General features: G+C 37.2%; 1 pseudogene; it reads right to left on the reverse strand.

Moving 5' to 3' along the window:
• Positions 1-15,568, reverse strand: part of LOC122229619 — a 95,082-nt pseudogene that overhangs the window by 1,443 nt on the left and 78,071 nt on the right.

Raw genomic sequence — 15,568 nt, forward strand, 5'->3', positions numbered from 1 at the left:
TCTCAACCAATTAATGTAAACATAAATATTGATTTTTATCTCTTGTGGTTTAGACTATAATATAACTTTGTTGGAGATAGGTTGAATGTTTTATTTTTTTAATGTTTGTTTATTTATTTTGAGAGAGAGAATGAGTGAGCATGAGCAGGGGAGGGGCAAAGAGAGAGGGAGAGAGAGAATTCCAAGCAGGCTCCACAGTGTCAGTGCAGAGCATAATGCAGGGCTTGATCCCACAAACCGTGAGATCATGACCTGACCCAGGATGAAACTATGAAAGTTTTTTTTAAATTTCAGAAAAAAAATCTTTCGGATCTAGGACTAGGCAAAGAATTCTTATATTCAACAACAAAATCATGATATATAAAAGAAAAAATTGGTAAGTTGAACATCATCAAAATTAAAAACTTGCTCTGTGACAGACCCTGTTAAGAGGACAAAAAGATAAACTACAGAGTGGGAGAAAATATGTTCAAACCATATCCACCTAAAGACCAGTATCTTGAACATAAAAAGAACTCCTGGGGCATCTGGCTGGCTCAGTCAGAATAGTGTGCAATTCTTGATTTTAGGGTCGTGGGTTCGAGCCCCATGTTGGATGCAGAGATTACTAAAATAAATAAATAAATAAATAAATAAATAAATAAATAAATAAACTTTTAATGTTTTTTATTTATTTTTGAGACAGAGAGACACAGAGCATGAGCAGGGGAGGGGCAGAGAGAGAGGGAGACACAGAATCCGAAGCAGACTCCAGGCTCTGAGCTGTCAGCACAGAGCACTATGCGGGGCTCAAACTCATGGACTGTGAGATCATGACCTGAGCTGAAGTCGGACACCCAATCGACTGAGCCACCCAAGCGCCCCAGTAAATAAACTTTTAAAATAATAAATAAAAATTTAAAAGAACCCTCAAAACATATAAGTAAAAAAAAAAACAATCCAATTAGAAAATGGGCAAAAAACATGAAGAGACAGTTCACTGAAGAAGATATTCAGTAGTCAAACAAGCAGATATGAAGATGTCTAACATCATTAGGGATATGCAAATTAAAACCACGGTGAGATATTACTACCCATCTATCAGAATGGCTAAAATAAAAAAAAAAAATAGTGATAATACCATATGCCAACAAGGATGCAAAGAACCTGGATTACTCACATACTGATGGTAGGAATGCAAAATAGTATAGCCACTCTACAAAACAACTTAGCAATTTCTTAAAAAGCCAAAAATGCAACTACCATACAACCTAACAATTGTACTACTAGGCAGTTATCCTGATGAAATTAAATTTTATGTTCCCATAAAAACCTGCACACAAATGTATATAGCAGCTTTTTGTTGTTGTTGCAATGGCCAAAACAACCCAGGTATCTTTCAACAAGTAAATGAGTGAATACACTGTGTTGCATCCACACCCTGAAATACTACTCAGCAATAAGAAGAAACAAACTGTTATGCAAATAACAACCTGGGTGACTCAGTGTGACCCTCCAGATTCTCCAGAGAATTATGCTGAGTGAAAAAGCCAATTCCAAAAGGTTATATACCATATGTTTCTATTTATGTAACATTCTCAAAATGACAAAATTAGAGAGCTGGAGAACAGATGAGTGGTTGCCAGAAAATAAGAATGAACGGAAGGGCAGGAGGGAAGGAAGTAGGTGTAGCTATACAAGGACAACATGAAGGATACTTGCAGTGATGGAAATATTCTGTATTTTGACCATCTCCAAGCCAATATCCTGACTGTGATATTGTACTTATTTTTGGAAGGTTAAAGGGTTCAGGAGATCTCTCTGCATTGTTTCTTACACCTGCACGTGAATCTACAATTATTACAGTTTTTAAATGGTTTATGGGGTTTGCGAGTTTGAGCCTCAACTTAGGCTCTGTGCTGACAGCTCAGAGCCTGAAGCCTGCTTCCAATTTCTGTCTCCCTCTCTTTCTGTCCCTCCCCCACTCGCACTCTGTCTCTCTCTCTCAAAAATAAATAAACATTAAAAATAAAAAAATAAAATTAAAAATCGGGTAAAGCTTTCTGTTTAAGGAAAACAACTGCCTGCTTTTATCTCTTGTAGTAATTTTCTTCACAATTCTTCAACACTTTTGTCTACATTGTTGGCTGACTAACCTCTTCTCCCCAGTGTCCTTACCACTGGCAGCAACCATGAGATACAGTTCTGGTTACCAGGTGAAGGGGAAGTCTATTGGGCAATCTTCCAGGAAAACTAGCTTCCTTAATAAAAAGGCACAGACTCAATGGATATGCCATTTGCCCTCACTCTTTGCTCCTTTGCCCTTCTCTCTGCTTCGGGTCTGGAATGCAAATGTGATGCCGTCTGCCATAAGGCAACAAGCAGTAAGGGCATATGCCATCATGCTAAGGATGGTGAGGCTGAGAGCTAGAGACAAACTGTGTCTTGACTGTTATCTTGAGGTGGCACCAACCTTGGGCTGTCCACCTTTAAAGTTCTTTCTATTTAGGGGGAAAAAAACCCACCATTTTATTTTTAAGCCAATGTTGGGCAGGTTTTCTATTATTTGGAACCAAACACATTTCTAACAAATCCCTCACTCATGGGAGATTCTCAGCAGGGCTGAATACTTTGTCCACCTTAAAAGACTATTGTAAGGATGAAAAGCGTGATAGCTACTTAATATTCTTTGTGTGTTTCAGAAACCAAATTGCTGACACTGCATTTTCCTTTCTTCTTTCTCTACAGTATTTTATGTTTCTTATTATTCTCCTCAGCTGGGCTTGAATTTGTATTATAATCAGACTCTTGCCAGTCGCTCTCCTAATTGAATTGGGCTTTTGTTGTAGCTGAGACAGCTCAGAATTTTTTAATGGTCTTCCAAAACCATTCCAGCCCAGGGCAGATGCTCCCTTCTTCGACCTCACAGCACTTACTGTCTGCACTTCCCAACTGCCGATTCATCATGCACTGCCCCATGACACTTCTCATACAGCTGTCATAGAGTAATCGATGCTTAGAGCTGGAAGGGACATTAAAGATCATCTTCTCCAGCCACCTCAGTGCGTGTGAGTTGTGGTTTAACTCTTGGATTTTTCTTTATCCCTTCCTGGGTTTAGAGCTTGTAGTCTCAACTAGATCTTAAGCTCTTCGAGAAGAGAAAGATACAGAACAAATATGTGTTAAATTACCTGCGACAAGCCAGACCCCTTACACTCATTATTTAATTTTCACAACAATCCTAAGAAGTGGTTAGTGATCCCCACCTGACACGTGAAGGAACTGAAGCTCAAGGAGGTTGTTACTTAGCAAAGGGACGATGCCTAGAAAGAGGAGAAGCCCAGATTTTGACTTGGATCTTAAGATGCTTAAGTGTCTTTAACCTCTTTCAAAGTTGCTAACCACTTGATTAGATTTTGCCCTTTGGAGTTCTTCAACCTTTAAACTTTAAGAAATTCTGCATTCTGTTCATATGCTTTCTCTCTTAGTAAGAGATTTAAATTATATCTGTGATATTGTGATTCATAATAAGACACATGTATTTGGTTTTCATCTCCAGTCCTGACACAGGGCTCCTAAAACTCTTGTAAATTCCTAAGTGAATTTATCTGCCAATGTGAGGGAAGCCTCTATAAAATCCCAGCAGGAAGGGTTTCAGAGAGCTTCCAAGTGGGTGAACACATCCATGTAGTAGGAGGGTGACGCACCCCAATTTCATGGGGACAGAAGCTTCTGTCCTCAGGACCCTGCCAGACCTTGCTCTATGTATCTTTTCATATGGGTGTTTATCTGTATCCTTGACCATATCCTTTAAGAAACTGGTAACGAGTATTTCCCTGAGTTCTGTGTGCTGCTCAGCTCTGTGAATCTAAGAAGTTGGTCATGAGACCATTGATTTGTAGCCACGTCAGACAGAAATTGTGGGTAACCTGGGGACCCATTACTTGAGATTGACATCTGAAGTGGGGTGAGAACACTGTTGTGGGACTGAGGCTTTAACCTGTGGGATCTGACACTATCTTCTGACTCTGTCTCCAGGTGTCAGAAGAGTTAAATTGTAGTACACCCAGCAGGTGTCCTGGAGAATTGCTTGGTGTCAGAAAACTTCCACACATTTGGTGACCAGAAGTATCAAAAGTGTTATGAGTGTGGCAGTAGTGTGAGAGTAAAGGGGAAACGCAAAAGAACTGTAGGCTTTTCCAACTAAGTATCTAATAGCCAAATAAGATAATGGTTCTTTGTGTGTAACATTAACATTTTTTAAATGCAATACTGTTAGAACAAAAATATTATACTAAATGTTTTGATTTAGTGAAAAAAAATTGTTAGATATCTGCCATGATAAAATTTTATAGCAAAAACACATATATTGTGAAGTTAATGCAGAACAGTTTTTTCTTCCTGAACAGCAGCAAACAGAAGTGCCTTGTAGAGAATAACTCTGTAAGCTATTTGTGATAACTTGCACCACTAAGAAAAACTAATAGAAATACTTAGAGAAATGAAATTTAGTAGTTCCACGTTTCCAAGAAATGTCAACAACTTTTGATTCCATTAAAAATAAACCAATGGTATCTTTCTTTTTTCATCTGCAACATACCCTACCCTATTTTTTTTTTTTAATTTTTTTCTAACGTTTATTCATTTTTGAGAGACAGAGAGAGACAAAGCATGAGTGGGGAAGGGGCAGAGAGAGGGAGACACAGAATCTGAAGCAGGCTCCAGACTCTGAACTGTCAGCACAGAACCCGACGCAGGGCTCAAATCATGAGCTGTGAGATCATGACCTGAGCCAAAGTCGGACGCTTAAGCGACTGAGCCACCCAGGCGCCCCTGCAACATACCCTATTTTAATCTGAGCCTACCAGATTTTAACTTGGAATTTGAAGCCTTTCAGTTGCACTACCTTTTTGCAGAACTTTCTTAAATGCCAGATTGGCAATTAAGATGCAGGGGGTAATTTCCTTTACTATCATTGCTATTGTTCATGTAACAAAAAAAAAAAAATTAGGTAATTGGCTTTGAAGAGCACAATCCTATAGCTGTCATCCATCTCTGATATAAGCCAAATTTGATTTTGAAGTATAAAGATAATCTGTTTATTTAAAAAAGTGTAATTTTATATTTCTGCATTTTAAAAAGAGGTTAGTCATAATTTTAGATGCATGCTTTTAGTTAATGTACTTATACATGCCACCTTTGGGAACACAGATGTATAATCTGAGTTTATTTATAACTTGCTGATTATATACTGCTTAAATCTGCAAACTTGAGATATTGCAATGAATATCAATTTTAAAAAAATCATCGGCTATGGTAATTGGTTGTACATGTCTAAAATCTTAACCAAAAATAAATAAATAACCTGCTAAGTAAATAAATATATCTAATAGGCTCCTGTATATCACGAGGCCACACGGGCATCTAGTCATGGGTATGATGGTACTTATTTACCATAAGCCTCAGAGGACAAGGGCTATACCTAGAATACCTTTGTATACATTGTGTCTAATACAATCGAGTGTAATAAATATTTGAAAGATGAATGAACGAATATGTTTCCTTCAAGGGCATTCAGATATCTCACTTCTTTGAGTTTCTCCAAATTGCTAGCACAATGTTTTGCTTAAAATAGACATTTGTTGTCTGTTGGCATCATTGGCATGAGTGTTAAAAGAAAGGGAAAAGTCTCCTTTGTCTTTCCCACCAGGCCACACTATTTTTCCAGGTATTACTAGGAAATATGCATTTTCCAGACAGCTGGTCATGAACACGACAGTGCCAAGAGCTCTGGCAAACTAGTTACGCCCTGTGCATCAGTCATTCCACTTCAACTCTTGCCTTTCTCTGAACCTATGACAATCTGTTAAAGAATTATTAGTAATTGTTTCTCTGTTAAAAACACCACTTAAAAATTTGAGATAATGTACTACTTTGACAATGAGAAAAGAAAAAAAATGAAGAAATGATTCTGTTCATATTTTCTATTCTCCCACTTCATTTATAAAGAAGCTTATAATTTATCTGGGAGGTCTCAAATTGGCCACACCAAATCCAATCTGTAGAAATTTTTGACAGCCTACTATTGGCTTTTCAAAAATTGAGTTAATTGCTCCACCACATAATATTCTTAGTTACAAGCAAGAGAAACTGATTCTGGCTTATTTAACAGAAAGGAATTTGTGAACATGCTCATGGTAGGCCTCAGAATACAAAGGAAGGTGGAGAACCAGACATGGGCCATGCAGCCAGGAACACCACCCAAAATCACACATCAGAGCCAACTTACCCAGTCAAGCCCACACAAACATCACTCTCGCAGCCTGTACCATGGACACACTATTGCTGCTACCACTGCTGCCTCTGCTCTCCTGGGAACACGACTAGGTGGCACCTATAGGGCTTCCCGAAGTCCCTGCTCCTTTGCATCAATTAGCTCCAAAGTTCAGGGCTGGTACCTGAAATCAGGTGAACCTAGATCACATGAGTAAATGGAGACTGGGGAGTAATTAGAGATGGAGGGAGAGTTGAGCCTTTGCCTGCCACTGTCCTGTGCCTTTCTTGCTGATTTTCATATAACTTCTCCTACTTTGCCACCTCTGTCCCTTCCAAGTTCAGAATCCCTAAACAAGCTAAGTAATTTGCACATTCATTGCCAAAATTAACACAGTTGGAAGCAGGAAGTTAAGAAATCTAATAGCCAGCTGTTCTTGGTAAATATTTATTAGGCCATTTTTAGACAGTGGTAATGTGTTCAATTAATATTTATAAATGTAAAATAGAAAGTCCTAAATGGTCATGACTGCACTCCTCTCGCATTCCTTTAAAATTCAGAATTAGCTCCTGAAGAGACTGCAAGTGCCTTGAGAAACCAATTAAAATTTTAATCCCTATGTGGAATGATTTTCCTTGCCTGCATTATTGTGCAGGCTCACTGTTTCCTAGTCCATTAGTTGCACTGTCAACCCTGCCCCCTCCCATAACCTTTAATCCACCTAACAAAGTGAGCAAGCAAACGGCTCAGTGAAAATTTACTTGAGTTCAACAAACTCTTGGATACACTCATTAATTTTCTCAAAAATCTTCCAAGAAAGTAAGTGGTGGCCCAGAATATGATATGTATTTATTTGTGAGTTGCTTGGCATGCACTCACGAGCCTTAGTTTCACATAACAAGGAAATGCTTTTGGCCGCAAACATTTTTGTTTCACAATTCATCCTCTAAATCCTAGCAAATAATTTATTGCTGAAATTTAAAGGTTTTCAATAAAACCCATCCCTGGCAGTAAAAATTGTGGACAATAAAGAATTTTGGCACATGCTACATACACCAAAAGACCAAACTGTCAGATTTAGACTCAGTTTATATTTACTGAGCATGGATTATGTGTCAAGTTCTAGCCAAGTTTACAAACATTAGCTTAACTGTCACTACAAATCCATGAGGTAGATTTAATCACACCTTACTGAGAAGGAAAGCAAAGCTCAAGGTCTATGGGACCTAACAAAGATTACAAAGCTAGAAGGTGGTAAAGCCAGGGTTTGAACCTGACTCCTGATCCTAATCAATTCTCTGCCTTAGCAGACTGATCCAGGATGAGTAAGAGTTTCGGCATGAAAAAGTAGTTAAGGTACACTAAAGTTTAGGCAGAGATGTGTAACATCTAGCAATTCTTCCCTAATTAAAATATTACAGATGAATCCAATGATGAATCCAAATTGCTGGGATTGCATTGAGACACTGCAACTTTGCATCCTATCATTTTAAAATTGAGTTCAAAGGAAGGACATGTCTAAAGCAAATGGGCGTTTCACCTGATGAAAGCATGGTTAGATATAATTCTCCATATCTCAATGCATAGGTTTGGAAGGCAAAGACAAATGAACAAAATAAAGCAAAACCACATAGAAAATAATGAGTAGAAAAGTTGTCTTATAATGGCTAGTGACTACATAATTAGACAGTCTATGGTTGGGGCAGATATTTTGCAGTCTTTTTTTCCTTCTTCAGTCTTATCATTCCTTGTCAACCTAAGTAAGCCTGGACTTGTAGAACAGGACCTAAAGCTGGTCCAAGGGTGCATTAGCATGGGTAATGGATTCTCGCTCTGCTCCACAGCATGGAAATCAGGAATATATCTGGCCCAAGGACCATCAGGGTAACGGATTCTTGCTCTGCTCCACAGCACAGAATTCAGGATTATATCTGGCTCAAGATGTTTTAGCTTAGAGAGGTTAGAGTAATGAATGAAAAGTTTATTTAGGAGTATGAGTACTACATACTCTACACCTGCAAGCCTTACATGGGTCATAGGACTCTGAGATAGATGAGGTACACCTAGCCACGGTATAGTTTTCTCCAGCATGTACCCAAACAAGACCATGTCCTGGACTGCTTTAGTACCATATGTGTACGACTAGGTCTGAAGTGGGCAGCTGAGCTTTGAAAGGTATGATGTGAGCTTCATTTGCTCAGATTTACCAGATACTGTGTATTTGCTGGTGTGGCCTTTTTGAGGGATCTTCAAGGGGAAGCACTCTGTCTGTTAACAGGCAAAGAGAACTGATCTCTCTACTGCATACTCTACCAGCTCTGACTTCATGCTGCACCTTTAAATATATAAACCATGTTTGACTTGCCCAAGTGGTGTCTGTATCTGGTTGTTTAGTTGATCTGAGCCTATCACTCACATTTATTAACTTTGTGTGTGTGCAGAACCAAATGTCTAAAAAACTTCCAAGATCTTGGATTATTGATTAAAGACTCTTTTCAGAAGAAAAGTATAGAATTATTGCCAAACTGGTGCTTGGTAATGGTTCTCATCCTTGACCAAAATGTAAGGCTCAACAGGAATCTTCAAGAAATGATCTCTTTCCATCACATCTATCTAAATGAATACTCTTTTAGACATATCACATATTCTTAAACTAAGTTCTGCTAAGTAACTCACACAGAAAGGAAAGTCTAGGTCAAAACAGGCATAAAAATTTATGAAATGTGAAATGTGCTGTAGTGGTAAAACTTCTAGAAGGGTCTTTGTGTAGCAACAGAATCTAATGTCTTTTTTTATGTAGTATTTTGATATGCTACATATGGGAGGAGAAAACCTTCAAAAGTAATTTGATACTAATTTGAAAATGTAGGTGTAGACTTACAGGAATTAATAATCTCTGGAAAATATTTTTATCTGCAACATATCCTGTTAAATTAACGTCTACTCAGCAGAAAGCTGCTTCTTGCATTCTCCTGTGTTTACAGCTGATGGAAGCTTCAGTCCATTTCCAATATTCATTTAACCATTTACCCATATCTTTTACTAAGAAGCACTCCTTCCCATTTTATTTTATTGGCTTGCAGCTGTTTTCCCTCTGTGGATCCAGGCCAAAGGAAAAAAATTAACCAGGTTATAATGTCTTTGAAAACTTTTAAAATGGCTACTTCACTCTTATTATTAAAGCCTATTTTTAGGGAAAGCACTAGGATATAGCACTCTGACATAACTTAGCTTCATAAAGTATTTAGCTGTTTTTAAGGTTAATACAGATATTTAATAGGCTTTTTCTTTCAATCATTTTCCAGTTTGTGTAATTCACCAATACTACTGTTTTGTAGTAGAAAGGATAGAGTCACAAAAAGAATAAAATTCCTTTCACACGGTTTCATGGTTAGACAATGGGACTCCATTACTTAGCCTTCTGGTTTCTACTCCCCTACTTCTTCAGATAAATTATATTAACCAATTTACTTTAACCTTGAAATTATCAGGTCAGTTTTTTTGTTTGTTTTGTGTGTGTGTGTGTGTGTGTGTGTGTGTATGTTTTAATCGAGAGAGTAAGTTAAAAAAATTTTAAAGTAAACTCTTTATTGAAATGCAACAACCAAAGAAAAGCACACAGATCTTAAGTTGTACAATTTGATGAATGTTCACAAACTAGACACATCTGTGTAAACAATGCCAGATAAGAAAAAGAACATGGAGTACCTGGCTGGCTCAGTTGATACAGCATGTGCCTTTTGATCTTGGGGTTGTGAGTTCAAGCCCTTTGTTGGGGGTAGAGATTACTTAAAAAAAAAAAAAAAAAGATTAGGTTAAGTAAACAACATAACCAGGACCCTAGTTGTCCCCTTTGAGTCCTAACCCCAAGAGGTTTCATTCTCCTATTTATACTATAGATTAATTTTGCCTATTTTTAAACTTTACATAAATGTAAACTGCAGTATATATATCTTGGATCTGGTTTCTTTCACTCAACATCACATTTATGAGATTCATCCATATTGGTACATGTAATAATTGGTTTATTCCACTGAATACACTGTGATTTATTTATCTTTTCTACTATTGATGGATTTTGGGGTTGCTATTATGAATAGTGCTGCTGCGAACATTCTTGTACATGTCTTTGATGAATATATGTGTGCATTTATCAGGGATATACTGGGAATTAAATTGTCAGGTCTTAGGCCCTCATTTGGTACTGGCTGTCTTTTTCTTCTGGTGGGTTGAAGAGTATGCTAGAGTTGGCTCCTACCAGGTCACAGGCCCCAATGGTTAAATTTTCAATAATTTTGAAAGCTAGTTGTTAAACACAACCATTATTAAAAATTAAATAATATAAACTTAAGTAAGTTATATCAAAACAAAGGTAATAAGTATTCAAATTTCATTACCTCCCATTGTATTACATTTGACTATCTTTAATGCCATTAAGGTTATTTATATCAATTGTATTTGTATGGTGGGAATACATTATAATGGTGCACTGTCAGGTATTTCTTCAGCAATAGCCTGTGGGTAATATGAAATTGACTACAATGGAGTGTTTACACCATAGGAACTGAGAAATGCTACTTATAAGGACTTGATTTATTGTACTATTGATTTATACAGACTTAAGAAAGTGATGCGGAAATGTGAATAATGCAGGTTAAACTCAAAAGTGTCATATTTGTAGTTGATATGTTGTGAATAGCTAAAAAGTTATCAAAGCATGGTTGAATTACAGATATGGATAGACTTCAGCAAAAATCAACAAGAGCATTCTATAAAATCAATTGGCTATATGGAATTTAGAATAAAAAGTATATATTATATTGTATTTTTTTTATTATTTGTCAATTTATAATATACACACCATACTTTTTTTTCCCCCTGGAAAGCCTATTGTCCAACCTTTACCAGCACAGTTTTGGTTGTAGTGCTATCACACTGTGATTTAAGTTTACTTTCCCTGATGACTAAGGAAGTTGAACACATTTTCATAAATTTATTAGTCACTAGAATTTTTTTGTAAAATACCTATTTAGCTATCCATTTTTCTACTATGTTCTTTTTCTTATTGATTTATAAGAATTATTTACATATTCTTGATGAGTCCTTCATTGAATACATGTATTGCAAATGTCTTCGTCCATTGTGTGATTTACCTTTTCACTCCCTTAGTAGTTTCTTGTTTTTGTTTTTACTTAAAGAAGTTCTTAATTTTCATTCAGTACAATTACCAACATTTTCCCTTGTGGTTAGTGCTGTTTCTATGCAGTTTGAGAAATATTTGCTATTCTGAAGATGCCAATGTTTTCCTCTAGAAGCTTTACTATTTTACCTTTCACATTTAAATTTTTTTTAATGTTTATTTATTTTTTTTTGAGAGAGAGACAGAGCACAAACAGGGGAGGGGCAGAGAGAAAGGGAGGCACAGAATCTGAAGCAGGCTCCAGGCCTGACTGTCCTGACGCTAGGCTTGAACCCATGAACCCTGAGATCATGACCTTAGCCAAAGTCAGACACTTAACCGACTGAGCCACCCAGGTGCCCCATACATTTCACATTTAGATCTGCAATCCACTTGGGATCAATTTTTCTCTATGGTGAGGGGAAAGCTAAGATTTTTTTTTTTTTTTTGGTCCAGATGGATATCCAATTGGCCCAGAATTATTTTTTTAAAGACCACAAAATTAACTCTACACACTCAATTCCTATACCCTTTTATCTCTTTCTCAAACACATCAACACTGAAAGTCACATAATAAGCAATTCTGTCAACATCTTCTTTTTCTGATATTTATCATTAGCACTTACAACTTTGCAAACTATTTACTTTCAAAATATTAAAACAATTTATTTCATGAAATTAAAACAAATTCTGATAGCACATTCAGATTATTGAACAAGTCAATATTTATTTGTATAAACTTATGAGAAAGAGTAGATATACTTGTCAATAAAGAGTGACCAATTCTTTCTTCAAAAGAGAAAATAGACTGTTGACCATGACAATCTGGTTTTTCCTACGTACAGGATTATGTACTCTAGGAGTAATTAAAATAAATAAAATCCATCCAGGAAGAAGATACGAATGGGAATATCATTTCTTATATATGAGAATTAATTTTTAATTCTGTTATTGATTCCATTGTTTAGAAAGAAAGCAAAAACCCCACATTTCAATTGCATACACTTTATAAAATGATGGACAGATTTTTTATGTTTGCAGTTTGATTATAAAGAGGACCTAACCTTCCACTAGAGGGCATCTTTACCCCATTTGGACTTCTGTTTTGGGCTTTTGTAAAAATAAATAACAGCAACTAACCTTTTGCTTACCTTTTAACTATACCAGACCCTATGGACAAAGTTGTGAATGGTCTTGGTGTTAAAAGAGATCTTATAAACACACACATAATCTTTTTCACTAACAGTTCCTGTATTAATAGCTGTTACTGTTATGAAATTGTCTTTGGAACTAATTGTCCCAATTCCAGAGCTTTTCTTTTCCACACAGACAAAAAAGGTCCCTTTCAGTATAGGCAGTATGTATATAATCAACACTAAAATACTGATTATTTAATTTATTATGTACTCTATAAAATAGACTTTCTAATTGTTATACCAATGGGAAAAATCACAAAGGAAAAATGGATACATTTGACTCAATACAAAAATATTTAAATGTAAGGTAAAATTATACACACAATTGAAATGCAAATAAAAAGCTAGAAAAATAACTTACCAATATGAGAATGTATTAACAGCACCAAAATATATAAATACTTCATGCAGATATATAAAACACAAAGCTCTTAATAAAAATAGACATAGTATGAATAGATAATTTAATAACAAAGTTAAAAATTAATAAGCCTCATTAATAATCTAGAAACAAAAAATTATGATATACTTTCTAACCTACAAGGTTAGATAAAAGATAGTAAATGGTAATGAAGGTGGAAAGAGAAGCACAATTTCGCGCACTGCAGGTATAAGAAAGTGCTGACTTGTAAATATGAAGAGTGATTGAATGGGAAAATCTTCATCAGCCAAGACAGTAAAGATTGGCTCAGGTAAAAATCACCAATAAATGCTAAATGTAGGGGTGCCTGGGTGGCTTAGTTGGTTAAGCATCTGACTTCAGCCCAGGTCATGATCTCACCATTCCTGGGTTTGAGCCCCATGTTGGGCTCTATGCTGACAGCTCAGAGCCTGGAACCTGCTTCGATTCTGTGTCTCCTGTCTCCCTCTCTCTCAATCTGTTCCTCCTCCCGCCCCCCCCCCCCCCCGCTCATGTTCTGTCTCTCAAAAATAAATAAATGTTAAAAAAAAATTTTTAATAAATAAATGCTAAATCTAGAGGAGACTATCTACAGGGTCTTACGGTGTCTTCCCATTGTAGAGAGGGAAACATTTTCCCTTTACCTTTCTGGGTTCTGTGGTTAAAATCCCCCCATAATAAAAAACAGATTTAACACAAGAAAAAAGAAGTATATTAACATGTACACCTCATATATATGTGGGAGATACCCAGGAAAAATGAGTAAAACTCCCTGAAACGGCCCAAGTCACGACCTTAAACATCATCTTCAGGTAAAGACAAAAGAAAAATGTTGGGAATTTGGGAGGTCAGTTATGGAAGCTTACCAAGAAAAACACAGTAAACAAGGTAAGGTTGTTATGCAGATTTAAGAAAACACCCTCTTCATTGATGAGAGTTTCTTGTGATTTAGAGTCATTCTTTTCTTCCAGGTACAGACAAAGACCTCCTTATCAATGGAGATCCTCTCACCAAAGGGTAAATTCAACTTTATTTTTAGAGCTACTCCTGTGTCTACCCTTAAAAATAATAATAATCAGCCCCAAATAATCCTTATGCCAAAGAGGAATTATTTTAGTGTGGCATATTCTGCTACCCTTCACTCCTACCTTTGAAAGTCCCTCCAGAAGTTTCACAGTCCAGAAGCTGAGTTGGTAGGATTCCTCCACCTCAATGAACCAATGTCTTAGTCATAAGAATATACATCAGTTCAGTTCACAAGTTGTGTCTCACTTCAGGAGGTGGTAAAGAGGAGAAAAAAACAATTTCTCCCCTACACTTCTAGGTTTTTGGATGAGATCCCCCAGAAATAAAAAGATTAACAAGAGAAAAACAAATTTAATTATGTAGGTACATATGGGAGCCTCGCAAAAATATGACACTTATAGCAAGGAACCAAAGAAGCTTTTATACATTTTAGACAAAGAAACAAACTTGTGAAGAACTGACAAGACAAGGTTTGGGCTTGAGGTGAAATGGTGAAGAAGTAACAAGGTTCATTTATATAGCCTTCTTGGCCCTATCTCCTATTTTGGTGATAAGGAAACTATCTACCCTGCTGCTATAAGGAAACTATCTACCCTGCTGCTATAAGGAGGGTACTTTCACATAGGAAAGTTATGTTCTACTTATGATATACCCTGATTCGAAAGACCCCCCAAAAACAAACCACCAGAGTCCAGAGTCAAAGCCAAGTGGCAAGGGTCGTTTATTGCAGGTTCGAACCCGGTCCTCCGCGCACTCGTTGCCGGTGACGCTAAGAGGCCCCGAGCGAGGATCTTACAGCTTCTTTTATAGACAGGCACAAACAAGTTAGGGATTTTTTGGTGGTTACAGAGCTGTTATTGGTTGACATTTAAATTTGAACACTCAGCAGAACTTGATTGGTTCCCCCCTTTATTTCAAACCACTCAGCAGAACTTGATTGGTTCCGGCCTTTAGGTCAGACCGCAACTGGGCACGCCCTGGCTGGTTCCGGGAACGGGTGGGGGGGCGGGGGGCGCGGGAGGTCTTTTCTTTGCAGTTGTGAGTACACCTGGTAATTTTTCTCTTAGTCTCTCATTCCCCCCTCGCTTTGGTGCCTTAAGAGCCAATATTGGATCTTATGTGTCTGACTCAAATGTTTCGGTAATGATGGGTTGATATTGGGTCCTAAGGACCATCAGTTGGATCGTGTTAACTCGGTCTTTGATAAAGGCAACTCGTTTATTAATAATATAAGGCCCGAAGGTGAGGAGGAGAAGGACGAGTATAAGGGGCCCAGCTAGAGCAGAAAGCAGGGTGGCTAGCCATGGGGACTGATTGAACCAAGACTCAAACCAGCCTTGTTATTGTTCTCGTTCACGCTTCCGTTTGGCCAGGCCTTCTCTAACTTTAGCCATGGACTCTCGGACTACTCCGGTGTGGTCAGCATAAAAACAACATTCTTCTCTTAAGGCTGCACATAAGCCTCCTTGTTGGAGGAAGACTAGATCTAGCCCCCTTCGGTTCTGTAGGACCAC

This window comes from Panthera leo, chromosome C2, assembly GCF_018350215.1.
Source record: "Panthera leo isolate Ple1 chromosome C2, P.leo_Ple1_pat1.1, whole genome shotgun sequence".
Classification (NCBI taxonomy): Eukaryota; Metazoa; Chordata; class Mammalia; order Carnivora; family Felidae; genus Panthera; species Panthera leo.